At 36.2% G+C, this 13,188-nt stretch overlaps 1 protein-coding gene across 2 annotated transcripts in view; it reads left to right on the top strand.

Annotated features, from left to right (window-relative positions):
• PPARG (peroxisome proliferator activated receptor gamma) overlaps positions 1 to 13,188 on the top strand; it is a 134,785-nt gene that overhangs the window by 22,958 nt on the left and 98,639 nt on the right. For both annotated transcript variants that reach the window (XM_039231311.1, XM_039231310.1), the window contains exon 2: positions 597 to 669. The gene's annotated coding sequence lies outside the window, so the exon portion shown is untranslated. The remainder of the gene's footprint in view (positions 1 to 596; positions 670 to 13,188) is intronic.

Genomic DNA, 13,188 nt, shown 5'->3' with positions numbered 1-13,188 from the left:
TCCTGAGTGGCTCAGTTGGTTAAGCATCTGACTTTGGCTCAGGTCATGATCTCTCAGTTTGTGAGTTCAAGCCCCGTGTTGGACTCTGTGCTGACAATTCAGACCCTGGAGCCAGCTTCAGATTCTGCCTCTCTCTCCCTCTCTCTCTCCCTCTCTCTCTCCCTCTCTCTCTCCCCCTCCTCTCTCCCTCTCCCTCCCTCCCCCTCTCTCTCTCTCTCTCTCCCCCCTCCTCCCTCTTCCTCCTCTGCTCCTCCCCTGCTCTCTCTCGCTCTCCTCAAAAATAAACTTAAAAATTTTTTTAAAAGATGGATGAGACAAAGGACCTTAACTCCTGTTCAGTGACAGAGTAGGAAAGTAGGGGAAGTGAATCTAATACTTGTCTCTTTAAGAATATTCTCCAGCCTTGTGTGATTTACACTGAGTATGTTGGTTACTTCTAGAGAATATAAAAATAAGCTAAGGGAAAACAAACATTCAGAATGAAATCCAACAGAGAAAATAAATTTATTTGTGCTTATACATTTTGGCGGCATAGGTTGTCTGAAAACTTTGAGTATGTGTATATCAAAAGTTTTTTGTTTTTTTTTTTAATTCAGATTTGAAAGAAGCCAACTCTAAACCACAGCATACAAGAAGGTCATTTTCTCAAACAAGAGTCCCCCTTCCACGGTAGGTAAATGCAGAATTTATTATTTTCTTTATTAAATTTATATCAAAATGTATTTTATTAAATTGGTATTTTAAAGTATCTTTTTAAAAGAACATGTAAATTCTTCTTAGTATTTTATTGTAAAATTTCTTAAAGAGCTTTTATTTTGACTATCAAAATACTTTCTACTATATAATTTACTAGTCAGTTGAAGGAGAACATAGTAATGTATTTTTCAAAGACAAAACAAAGATAGAAAAGTGACCTAGAAGTTGAAAAATAACTTAGATCCTTAGAAATAAGACTCAGTACAAGTATATTATTTTAGGTTCCTATGATACTTATAATTAAATTGAGATTAAAATAATACTAATATCTTGCCTGATTCCCTTTAGGCCATGCAACCATGATCCCTGCTCACAAAGGAGAAAGTAATTTCAATATCCAGTACTCATGTATATGTATTTTATTTGGGGGGGTTAAAATATGATTCTACAGTTATTTATTTTATTGCTCAAAATTTTCTAGCTCTGAATGGCCAAAGCTTAAATAATTTGAGCAATAAAATAAAGAACTATAGTATTGAATCATAGCTCCCCAAGTAAAATATACATACATGATTCCATACTGAGATGGGTAAATGAACATATAAATGTGCAGTTAAATATGTACAGTTTTTTCTGTATCATATCATATATCATATCATATATCAGTTATACCTCAACATTGTTGTTTAAAAGAAGAGTCAGGAAGTACCCCAGATTTGGAGAAGAATGAGAAGACATGGCAACTAAATGCCATTTGGGGTCCTGGAATGGATCCCGGAACTGAGAAAGGACTTGAGTGGGAAAACTGATGAAGTCCAAATAGAGTAGTTTATAGTATTGTGTCAACATTAATTTACTAGTTTTTTTAAATGTCTATTTATTTTTGACGGAGAGAGAGAGGAAGGGAGAGGGGAGGGAGAGAGACCCAGGGAGGAGGACAGAGAGAGAAGGAGATGCAGAATCAAAAGCAGGCTCCAGGCTCCAAGCTCTCAGCATAGAGCCCGACGAGTTGCTTGAACGCACGAACTGGGAGATCATGACCTGAACCGAAGTTGGACACTTAACAACTGAGCCACCCAGGGGCCCCAATTTAGTAGTTTTGATTACTGTACCGTGGTTGTAATATGTTAGCAGTAGAGGAAGCTAAGTGAAACGTACATGGATGGGAGCTCTTTATCTTTGCCACTTTTCTGTAAGTCTCAAATTATTTCAAAATAAAAAGGGTTTTAAAAGTCACACTGGAGGGGCACCTGGGCGGCTCAGTCAATTAAGGGTACAACTCTTGGTTTCAGCTCAGGTTATGCTCTCGCAGTTTCATGAGTCTGAGCCCTGCACCGGGCTCTGCACTGGCAGCACGGAGCCCGCCTGGGATTCTCTTCTTTCCCTCACTCTCTCTGCCCCTCCCCTACTCGTGCTGTCTCTGTCTCTCAAAGTAAATAAATAAAGAAAAAAAAGTCACACTGGTGTCCCTAAATAATCATTCTCATTAGATTTTCATTTATTTATAGGGTGAGTTTCTGTTTGTTTGCAAATCTTAAAACAGGGAGAAGCAGGGGCCTTCTTTTCATCAAGGATAACTCTGTGAACTGTTTATTAATCCTGCCTGTTTATTAATACACACTGCAGTCCTTACTTCCACAAGTTTGGTTTCCACTTATTACTTCAGCCACTCACTTCCAGTCCCCTGGAAGACCTGTGAGTGGGAAAATTTCACAGGGCTCTGCCTTCTCGGGAACCTCTCTTAGAAAAGTTTTTAGTTGGTGACAATCAGTGTCTGATTTGAATTTTCAAATACAAACTGTGAAAGCGTTTAGATCTCAGGAACCTCTTGCTCCGCTGATGTTCATTACCCAGGGCAACATCTGAACAAGAACTTGCTCCACTGATGTTCATTACCCAGGGCAACATCTGAACAAGAACTTAGAATTGAGAGTCTTATATTGGAATGCTGAAGATGAGGAAGGGTCATGTTTAAAGTTAAATGTCTGGGAATTCAGTGAATACAAGTAGTACTAAGGGAACTTTGATTCTTAAAGGAAATCAATAGCAGAATTAACTTTGCTTAAAAAATCAATGTAACTTTAGAAAAACCTGAATCCATTTAAAATTGAAAGACCGACCTCTTGAAAAACAAAAAGTAAGGGGCAGGTATGTATTTTGGCATCTGAATATGAGTGTTTGGTCCAAATCCAAGCATTTGGGTATAAAACATTAAATGCTAAGTATAAGTAATTCTTCCCTGAAGTTTTTTATTTTTGCCCGCAAATCTCTTTGTGTGTTCAACCAATTTAGCTAACTACACTAGCTTACACACTTCAGGTGGAACGAAAAGAAACAGAAACATGTACCTAGAGCAGTCAAATTCATAGAGACAGCAGGTAGAGTGGTGGTGCCAGGGGCTGGGAGGAGTAAGGGACAGGGAATTAGTGTTTAATGGGGCCAGAGCTTCACTTTGGGGAGATGAAAAAGGCCCACAGATGGGTGGTGGTGATGGAGTACAGTGTGAATGTACTCAGTGCCACCGAACTGCACGTTTAAACATCGTTGAAATGGTAAATTTTTATGTTGTATATATTTTACCACAATTTTTCTGAAAAATAAAAAGGAAATAATAGAAGTTTTCAGCAGTTAACATTCTACTTCTTTGCCACAGTGCCCAGCTGTGAGGAGAATATCTGCTTGAGGACACTTATCCTTAGGAGTTTTTAATTTTTATTATTCATCTGGAGATGATTCCTTGGGCATCATCCTTGGGCATAAACTACCAACGGGCAGTTTAAATGGCCCCTGTCTCATAAATTGTGTGTGTATAAAGAATCCCGGTACACAGGAAACAGTAGAGATGGGTGGTAGGGAGTGTTGCTTGTGGGGTTAATTTATAACTAAGACAAATTAATCTATAAAAAGAAGAAAAGCCCCATAAGAAATATGTTAACTGATGGTAAGGGAGAAAAAAAGGGTTTAGATAAAAGATATCTGAACTTGTTTGGTCCCAATGATTTTATGGCTGAGGAATTCAATTATAGGTGTACTGGGTGGAGTAAATCACAATTCTGTAAATTACTAATAGGACACAACGATCTTTATCGTCTTCTGTATGTGCTCACATGCAAAGTTCAGTCCTGCCCTCTGTAAATAAACTCTCTGCCTAGCTATACTGCTGTATATGAATTCAGAGCTTCAGGATTTGAACAGAGATAATGTTTACTTTTAAAACCTAAAAGGTAGGTAGGTGGTACATTTAGAAATAAGATTAGGAACTAGAACAGATTACTTTTGCTTTAAAAAAATTTTTTTAAATGCTTATTTATTTTTGAGAGAGGAAGAGAGACAAAGTGTGAGTGGGGAAGGGGCAAAGAGAGAGGGAGACACAGAATCTGAAGCAGGCTGCAGGCTCTAGCTGTCAGCACAGAGCCCAACACGGGGCTCAAACTCACAAACCGTGAGATCATGACCTGAGCTGAAGTCGGATGCTTAACTGACTGAGCCACCCAAAAGTGCTTTTGAATTTTGATTATTTGGTTTGTTTCATTTTATACTAAATTCTTTTAAGACATTTTTATGAATGAAAAGCTGAAAATATATTTTTAAATAAAAAGATCACATTCTTATTTTTGCATAGTTTCTTCCAGATCTTATTAATGTGTTCACATTTTTTACTTGATAGTAATTACAGTATATGTAGCATTTTGCTCCTTTTACCTTTAGATCACATAAATCTTTCTTTGTTTCTACCTGGCTTCCAGATTTGTCATAGTGGCAACATAATAATACATATACTACGTGACTTACTAAGCCAGTTTTGAGGTAGTTTCAAGTTTTTTATTATTATACGATGACTATTCTATATCATTACATATAGTGAATATCTTCACGCACGTATTTCATTTTTTGAAAAATGACTATGTTCAGATACATTGCCAGAAGAGGACTTTTTATGTTAAGGGATTTGAGCAACTGCATTAGTCTTGCATCATTAGTATTTAAGACATTCAGATTATTCTGGAGACATCTTACCAGCAATATCAACAGAGATGTATTTCCTCCAAAGTATACATTTAAGTGATTTCTCTTCATAGGAATATATTATCATTTGCAGTGGCTTTGTATGTGTGATAGCAAAATGAGGTGGAGAGTGAGAGGCTTCACCAAGTTTAGGTATCAGAGTAATAGGGGGGTTTTGGTGCTTTTTGTTTTGTTTTGATTTGGGTTAGGAAAAAACCTACTTAATTGCAAGGAGTTGCAGATGATTTCCTGAGGTTATGCCAAATTTAAATAAAAGGTAAAGACTGTATTCAGGTCCCCTAATGGCCTTCAAATCCACATGTTTCTGGTTAGAAAGGAAGGGCTGCTTTTTTTTTTTTTTAATTTTTTTTTTTAATGTTTTATTTATTTCTAGGAGAGAAGAGAGAGAGACAGCGTGAGCAGGGGAGGGTCAGAGAGAGAGGGAGTCACAGACTGAAACAGGCTTCAGGCTCTGAGCTGGCAGTCAGCACAGAGCCTGACGCGGGGCTCGAACCCACAAACCGCGAGATCATGACCTAAGCGAAAGTCGGACGCTTAACCGACTAAGCCACCCAGGCGCCCCAGGGCTGCTTTTGAAAATGTGAGTTTTACAGAGTAGGACTTCTGGAGAGATGGATACAGATCAGTTGTTTAAAAAAGCTTTATCCAAATCAAATATTCTTAATTTGTGTTTTGAATATTCGAGGGGAATAATCACTTCAAAATCAAGATACAGAGAAAAATCTAAGGCACAAAATTACATGGTTAAAATATATTACAATGAACAGGCAAGAGATGAGGTGTGATTGTCTCTGCTTTTCTTTCTAAACTTTAATTTGAGTTGTTGAGTTGTTGTTAAGTGTTACAGTTAATGACAAATAGAAATTATAGTTTTTAACTACAATGCAGTATTTTTTAAAATATCAAATAACCAGTGTGATAACAACAATACAGATCGTTGAAAATTATCTGTAATCTCAAGTTGTTATTCAAACTATTCTATAAGTTGCCTTCCAGTTCTTAATATACCCATGTATTTTGATATGTCTATGTAGTATTTGATAACTACATACTATCCCTGACCCCCAAAGTCTACACAATTAAGGACTCGTGATAAGTGCTTGCTATATTCTCGTTCCATTCAAAAACAATGTTTTAAAACCTAAGTTTGTCTACATAATATTTTCTGGAAAAAAATGTGTGTCAATCACAGTGGCTACCATCTTTACTTAAAAATGTTAGTCGCAGCTGTAAAATGTTAAGGATTAACTCCTAAAAATTAAGCCTATAAGAGAAAGTTCTGTGATATAAAGTCGCTGAATTAACAGTTTGTTAGACTGCAGAATGTGTGGTAGGTTTGATTATTTGAGATTCTTGAATAATAAATGAAGCAGTGTTCTGAAGAAATTTTTAAAAAGTCTGCTGTACAAATATGTCTGATAAGAGAGAATACAAAAAATTACTTTTGACAATTCCTTAATTTTCACTTACATCCTATACTTTCATTCTTAGAAGAAAAATATTTTAGTCTTTATGTAATTTCTTAATTTTAATATTTTCATTAACTAGCACTATATAAAATGATTTGGGTACCTAATTAGGAAAAATGTACATGCCTTCATCATCTCCCCTTCCACAGTTTTGTTTGCCTTTTAAAAAAATACCAAGAAGGAGCTCTAAGAGTCCTAGCTATAGCATGCTTGATTCTTTGGCTACTTTGAATAACTCCTACATTACAAATAACATGCCTAAATTCTACCTTGGTGTCATGTAGTAAGAGGTCAGTCATTGGAAGCCACTATTGTTCTGTGGAACATGAAGTAACTGTGATCTCTCTCATGTTATTCAACTTTTTTTCTTTGTACTGATGAACTCCTTGTCCTTCAGTCCAGATCCTGTGATCTGAAATCATTTAAATTACTAAAAGTTTGATATTTTTAAACTTTTATACTCTCAGTGGACAGGACGTAGGAAATTTAGTGACGTAAACATCTTTAATAATCTTTAAAAGTCATAAGACTTGGTAGCTGGGACAAAAAACAATTAAGTATAAATTTCAGGGAAATACCAAAATGGCATGACTTTTCTTTTCTTTTGTTAGCAAGCCACATGGCTTTCCTCTCAAACTCAAGGAATATGTAGTGCGGGCTCTACTTTTATGATTTTGGTTTCATCTGAATCACAGAAATATATGTTTTCCTAAGTTTACTCACTATAATTTGTGATTGCTATTTTTCTTATCTGCGAAGGAAGTACAACAGCTCCCACTGGGGAAATACCATGTTAAGTCAATCCTAAAATAAGAAATCTAAGGGAAAGGTCACATCCTAATAACTTGTGCAAATCTAAATTCCCATGGAGCTTTAAAATTATTTTGTAGGAGTAGAGTATTAACAATGTGTTGTTGAACTTCTTCCAGATGAGAGCACTTTTTTGTGTTCAGAAGGAACCACTGACGTATAAATATAATTGACAAGAATGAATTCAAAGCAACCGATTTTGAATATGGCAGGGAAATCTAGCCTATTAAACCATGAAACATTTTTTCTTGGTTTCATTGGAGATATAAGGTGTACCATTCAGGAAGTATTATAATAATTACATACAAACAGTGAAGATGATTTTTCCTATAGATGTTTATTTTTATTTTTATTTTTTTAAGGATTTTAATTTTTAAGCATTAGACCCTATATGGGGGAACTCATAACCGAGAGATCAGAGGTCACATGCTCCTCCTACTGAGCTAGCCAGTCTCTTTACTATAGAGACTTTATACCAACACTGACCTCTAGATATGTTTTAGAAAAATGCTAACTATGCCATTCCAGAGAACATCACTGTTTTGGGAGTTGAGGATACCTGGATTGTAATCTTTCCTCTTCTGTTAATTGGCAGTTCCCTAAAATTTGGGATCTCTATTTCTTTATCTGTTAGGTGGGAGATATTTATTGTGAGCCTCAAGTAAGATCAAATATATAAAGGGCTTAGGAAATTCTTACAGCAATATATAGCTTTAAGGTATTATTAGAATTTTTGCCTTAAATTTTCATCTTCTCCAAATGAAATCAAAATGGACAGAGGACAAGTGACTTATTCCATCCTACTCAAGCTAAAAGTCACCAGGACATCCTCATCAGTGCTTCACTCACTGGCCAAATCCAAGTCATTTTTAAAAGGGTGGGATTTAAGTAGACGCCACTCCATTATATTGTAATACTGTACAAGTATTAGGCCATCAGGATGATTGTTTCCTAGTACATACTAATTTTTGAGGATGCACTGTTGGAAATGTGTCTTGAAAATGTATTTATTTGTTGCTTTACAGAAATGCATATACTTATTCCTTAATTTGTACTTTTTTTGAGAGAGAGAGATGAAAGTGTAAGCAGGGGAGGGGCATAGGGAGAAAGAGAATAAACAGGCTCCACACTCAGCGTGGAGCCTGGAGTGGGGCTTGATGCAGGGCTCTATCTTATGACTGTGAGATCATGACTGTAGCTGAAATTTTAAGAGTAACATGATTGACTGATTGAGCCGCCCAAGCACCCCTATTTTGTACTTCTTATTACCAGTTAAAGTGGAACAGAATGCACTGTTTAGTGGAACAGTTTTTGTGTTCTGACCTGCTACTATTTCTTTCCTTAATGCTGATTATGTGTTTTCAGCAATTTAAGGATTTATAGGAACATACCTGGTTATTCTACCTGCTGGGGCCCATTCAGTAGCAAGAGCCATTTGTTGAAATTATTCAGATATTTCTGCATTTAGTTAACTTTAGACTCCATAATAATATATTGCCACTATGTGGCAAAGAATCTCTGCAACTATTTAGTATGTTTTTAAAATATCTTGTTCAAGAAAAGTGTTAAGCCCCTTCATTGTATTACTTTGTTTTTTTTTTTTTTAATTTTATTTTAAGCACCAATATGTAAAGAATGATGTCTAAGAGATCTGTACTCTACCACATTTTACCAGAAAAAGTGCAGTGCCTCTGTGTCTGATGAAGTAGACTAACTTCCTTTAAGTTCACATCCTTTTAAAGAATAACTGACCTGGGATGGGTTGGTAGCTGGAATGTGTTGGAGTGACTTGACTTTCACCTTAAGTGAAACATGGAAGTTCTAAAAAATGCTGCCAAGTTGTGTTCTTAGTATATAGACTATTTTTATCCATCAGACTTTGGAATAAAAGTAATAGCAACAGCAAGTAAGAATCTAAGTATACATTTTTTGTACACCTCTGCTCTCCAGTGCCAAATGTGGTAGGAGGAAAAAAAAACTTTCTGTATATGAATCTACTGATTGCTGCTACTGATTTGTTTTTCCAACCTTTTATTTTCTGTGATGTTGATTTAGTTAAGATTTTCCTTACCTGAAAATTACAAGTTATCTGACTCAACAGTTTACTGTTTTCATTTCACCCTCCAAGTTGACAGTTACCTTTGTAAAACCCTGTGTGTTTCCATTTTACCCTCCTTTCAGGGAGCATTAGAAACTTTGTGGTCAGCCCAGGTAGCCCTTTAGGCTGCGCGCTCCAATTTGCTACCACAAGTATTGTGGTTCAGCCACACCAACTGCTCAGTGGTTCCTCTCACAACATTTGGTTCATAACTAGAATATACTGATCATTATACAGACTATTAATGATTTTATAGTCAGTATTAGGAGTGAGCTTCTTGAGAGCAGAGGCTATCCTCTGGGTATCCCTAGTGCGTAACACAATTCCTAGCAAATATTGTTCCAGTATGAAAATGATACTGTAATTAAAATTAAATGACTCAGATATACTTTTATTTCTACTAACTAAACACAGTCTTATATGCAGGCTTGCCTAAATATTATTTTAAAATTTACCAACCAGAGATGCAAAGGATATACAGAATTGACTTATTTTAAGAAAAGAATTGCTGTGATATTATATATATTTATAATTTTGTAGATTTAACCTTTAGATAGGCTTTTTCTTTTTGCAAATGTTGAAAGTGAATCTGTAAAAACACAGAAGTACTAATTGGCTACTTTTTACCTGTATAATTCAGGAATGAAGAACATTTATTTCAATTTTCTATTGCATTTGAAGCAGGGCTTCTAAGTCAGAGAAAGGGCTAGGACAGTTATTTGTGTTTTTTTTTTTGGTAACTGGCTTATGTGTATTATTCATTAAACAAGTATATATTGAACTACTTTTATATAGCCAGCACTCTTTTAGACAAAAGAGATGAGACAGTTCTTGCTCACAGTCTTAATGTCAAAGACAGTACCTATCTATACATAGAGAATACCTGAGAGAATTAAATAACAGAGCTGGGCAATGTGTGACTGAGGAAAAACGTATAGTACAAATTTGTGGCAGAAAACACACATGCAGAGCTGGAGTTGGGAGTAGTTTCATTAGATGCTTGCACCTGGAAGTAAGGATATGGCTACATGAGGAGGAAGAAGCTGGAAATTGTAACATGGGCATCATGGGGTAGGAAGTTCAAGATTATTGGTGGGCATGTTGCACTCGAGTCAGTAGGAAGCTCACATACAGAGGAAAAGGGCTGGGTTTGGCAGGGTACAAACACTGGACTGAGGAACTTGGTCTAGGAGGCGTTGGGAACTTGAAGATGTGGGGATGGGGAAGAGGTAAGACAGAAGCTCTCTGTGGAAGGGGCACGTGAAAGAGATATCTTGATAACTTATAAGATTTGGTGACTAAATAAGAAATGAAGAGGATGAAAGAAAAAAGGGTCAAAGATGAACTTTTGGCTGATACAGAGGTGAGATATTCAGAGAAATAGAGAAGAGGGACTCTTGCAGGAAGAAAGATGAGCTTGCTTATAGACTTGTTGAATTTGAAGTAAAAGGTGTTATATCTAAGTAGAAATAAACTCGAGAGATCTGAAGATGGGATGAGCCTCATTTTAGCGGGTGGAACTAGCTTGCTGATTTGCGTGTCGTAGGCACAGAGTGAAGGTGAAGTCAAAAACAACACACAGGTGAAGTTTGGAAGATGAAGATGAGAGAGAGGAAGAAGAGGTATCATCGATACCAAATAAAGAGAGTTTTAGGAAAAGGGAAAGAAAACAACACTTAGTATCTCTTGTTACCTGGCATTGTGGTAATAACTTTACATATATAACTTTATTTAGTCTTTACAATAACCCTGTAAAATGGGAATTATGATTATCCCTATTTTACAGGTGAATAAAGTAAAGTTTAGCATGGTTCAGTAACTTGCCTGAGAGCACCCTGCCAGTGGGGGGTGGAATCTGGATTGAAACAGAGATCTTTCTGCCTCCCAAGCTCATGTATTTTTTTACTGAAATAAAATATAAAGTGACAGCATAAGATCAAGAAGAATGAAGAATGAAATAATGCCATTAACAGTTAAAAGGAGGAGACCATCATTTAAGATTAGAGTGTATGTCCAACACTCTAGAAAGGGTGTTTCAGTGAGCTTAGAGGGTAATAGGTGGTATGTGAAAAGGAAATGATTTTAGACCACTAAGAATTTTGGCAGCAAGGAGGACATTTCTTCTAGAGCAGCTAATCAGTAAGTCAGGAGAGAGCACATCAGTGGAGAAAGAGGAAATAGTATAGGGGTGAGGTCTCAGGATAGCCATTCAAAAGAAACAGACTCTCTGGGGAGAAAAGACTGCTTCCTCTAAGTTTGGAAGAAAGGATTATGAGGTTAATGTGACCACTCTCCCAGTGGAGATAGAGGTAGGGTAAAGAAGAAAGGTGTCAGATAAGCACAGATTTATAAAAGCACTAGTTATAAAGATATTCCCAAAGTTATGTCTTACTTGGAAGAAAAGCTCACTAAAATAAAAACATGGGGGCACCTGGGTGGCTCAGTCGGTTAAGCGTCCGACTTCGGCTCAACGGTTCGTGGGTTCAAGCCCTGTGTTGGGCTCTGTGCTGACAGCTAGCTCAGAGCCTGGGGCCTGTTTCAGATTCTGTGTCTCTCTCTCTCTCTGACCCTCCCTGCTCATGCTGTCTCTCTCAGAAAAAATTTTTTAAAAAATAATAATTAAAATAAAAACATGGCAGCCAAGTGACGTTAATCAGATATCTTTCCCTCTTGTAGATTCAGTTTCCCCATATGTTAGACAAATTAGGTTAGGTTAGACAAATTGATCGTTAAAGACCCATCTAATACTTAATTTTCCAAGCAAGTAGAATGCGTCAACTTTGATCTGTTCACAGGTATGGCAGTCATACAGCTTTATATATCAAAAGAATTTGCAGGCAGAGGTAACTAAAATTAGAGCTCAAAGGAAATCTGTAGAATTTGAAGTCCACAAATCAAAATTTTGGGATATATTCCTTTCTCCTTTAGTAAAAATTATTAAAATGTCTGAGTGTATTGCTAACTGCAAACTCTTGAAGGCAAGGACTATATCCTGTTCTCCATAGAACATAATGCTTGCTACACAGTAACAACTCAGTAAATATTTAGTAAATGAATGAAAGGTGAGTTACAGCACAGAATGTACCAGTAGAGAGTATAGTACTTTCTCCAGGTTTTTTCTCTACTTTGATCGTTCTTATCAGTCTCCCTCATGAGAATTCAGAGGCATGTTAATTATGTTATAACAGTCATGTACCTGCCTTGTTTTTGTATCATTTTAATTGTTTTTCATTTGGCTGCTCAGCTAATTTCTTGTAAACAAACAAACAACAACAAAAACAAGGGGAATTGACTAACCATTCAATGGAAATCTCAGGATTTTTCAAAATTATCTTTTGTAGTAACTTAAAAATTAATTAGTATCCTAGTTTCCCATCTTTTATTAATTTAAAATTTACCAAGAACATTTCCTTTCTGGAAAAGGAATTAAAGGAAAAGTGATTTAAAAAAAAAAAAAAACCCTGAAATCTATTTCTGAACAAATTTAGTGATGTTGGTGTAAGGAAAAAGAATGCCACAAGAAGTCATCCCAAATTTAGTAATGCTTTCCATCTTAAACACATGATTTCAGTTGTCCCCAGGCTAGCTAAAGGTTATAAAATGTCACCATAATACATTTACTTCCTTATGAGTTCTTATTACCTCCTCAACCCCAAGTAGATGGAGTTATAAAAACCCTGAAGTATGACAATATAGTTTATTACACTCTTAGAAATATTCTGCCAAAAGACGCTGAGAACTAGAGGAAATGGATTTAAATTTACAGCAGTTCGGTGATATGGAACATACTTTTTTCAGACCACTCAAACAGTAAGCCAGTTTGTAGCTTTAATGCTTGGTGTGTGGAGATGGGACAGCCATACCAGAATCAACAGAGACACCTCTGGGCACAGTTCTTAAGTGAGAAAACTGACTACAGGAATAATTTTGCAAATGCCATGTTTTTACATACTTTATACTACTTTCTAGAATATTTTGAATTTTACTTAGTGCTATTTTGAGAGTCACTGATTCTTTTCATCTTTCTGATGAAGAATTAAAGCCAGAGTTGACATTTCACTGTTAGCCAACTTCACTTTCAGTGATCTG

The sequence above is a fragment of the Hyaena hyaena genome, unplaced genomic scaffold (genome assembly GCF_003009895.1).
Source record: "Hyaena hyaena isolate Hyena2069 unplaced genomic scaffold, ASM300989v1 scaffold_56, whole genome shotgun sequence".
Lineage (NCBI taxonomy): Eukaryota > Metazoa > Chordata > Mammalia > Carnivora > Hyaenidae > Hyaena > Hyaena hyaena.
Note: the sequence above shows the minus strand (reverse complement) of the source record. Positions and strands in the feature narration are given on the sequence as shown.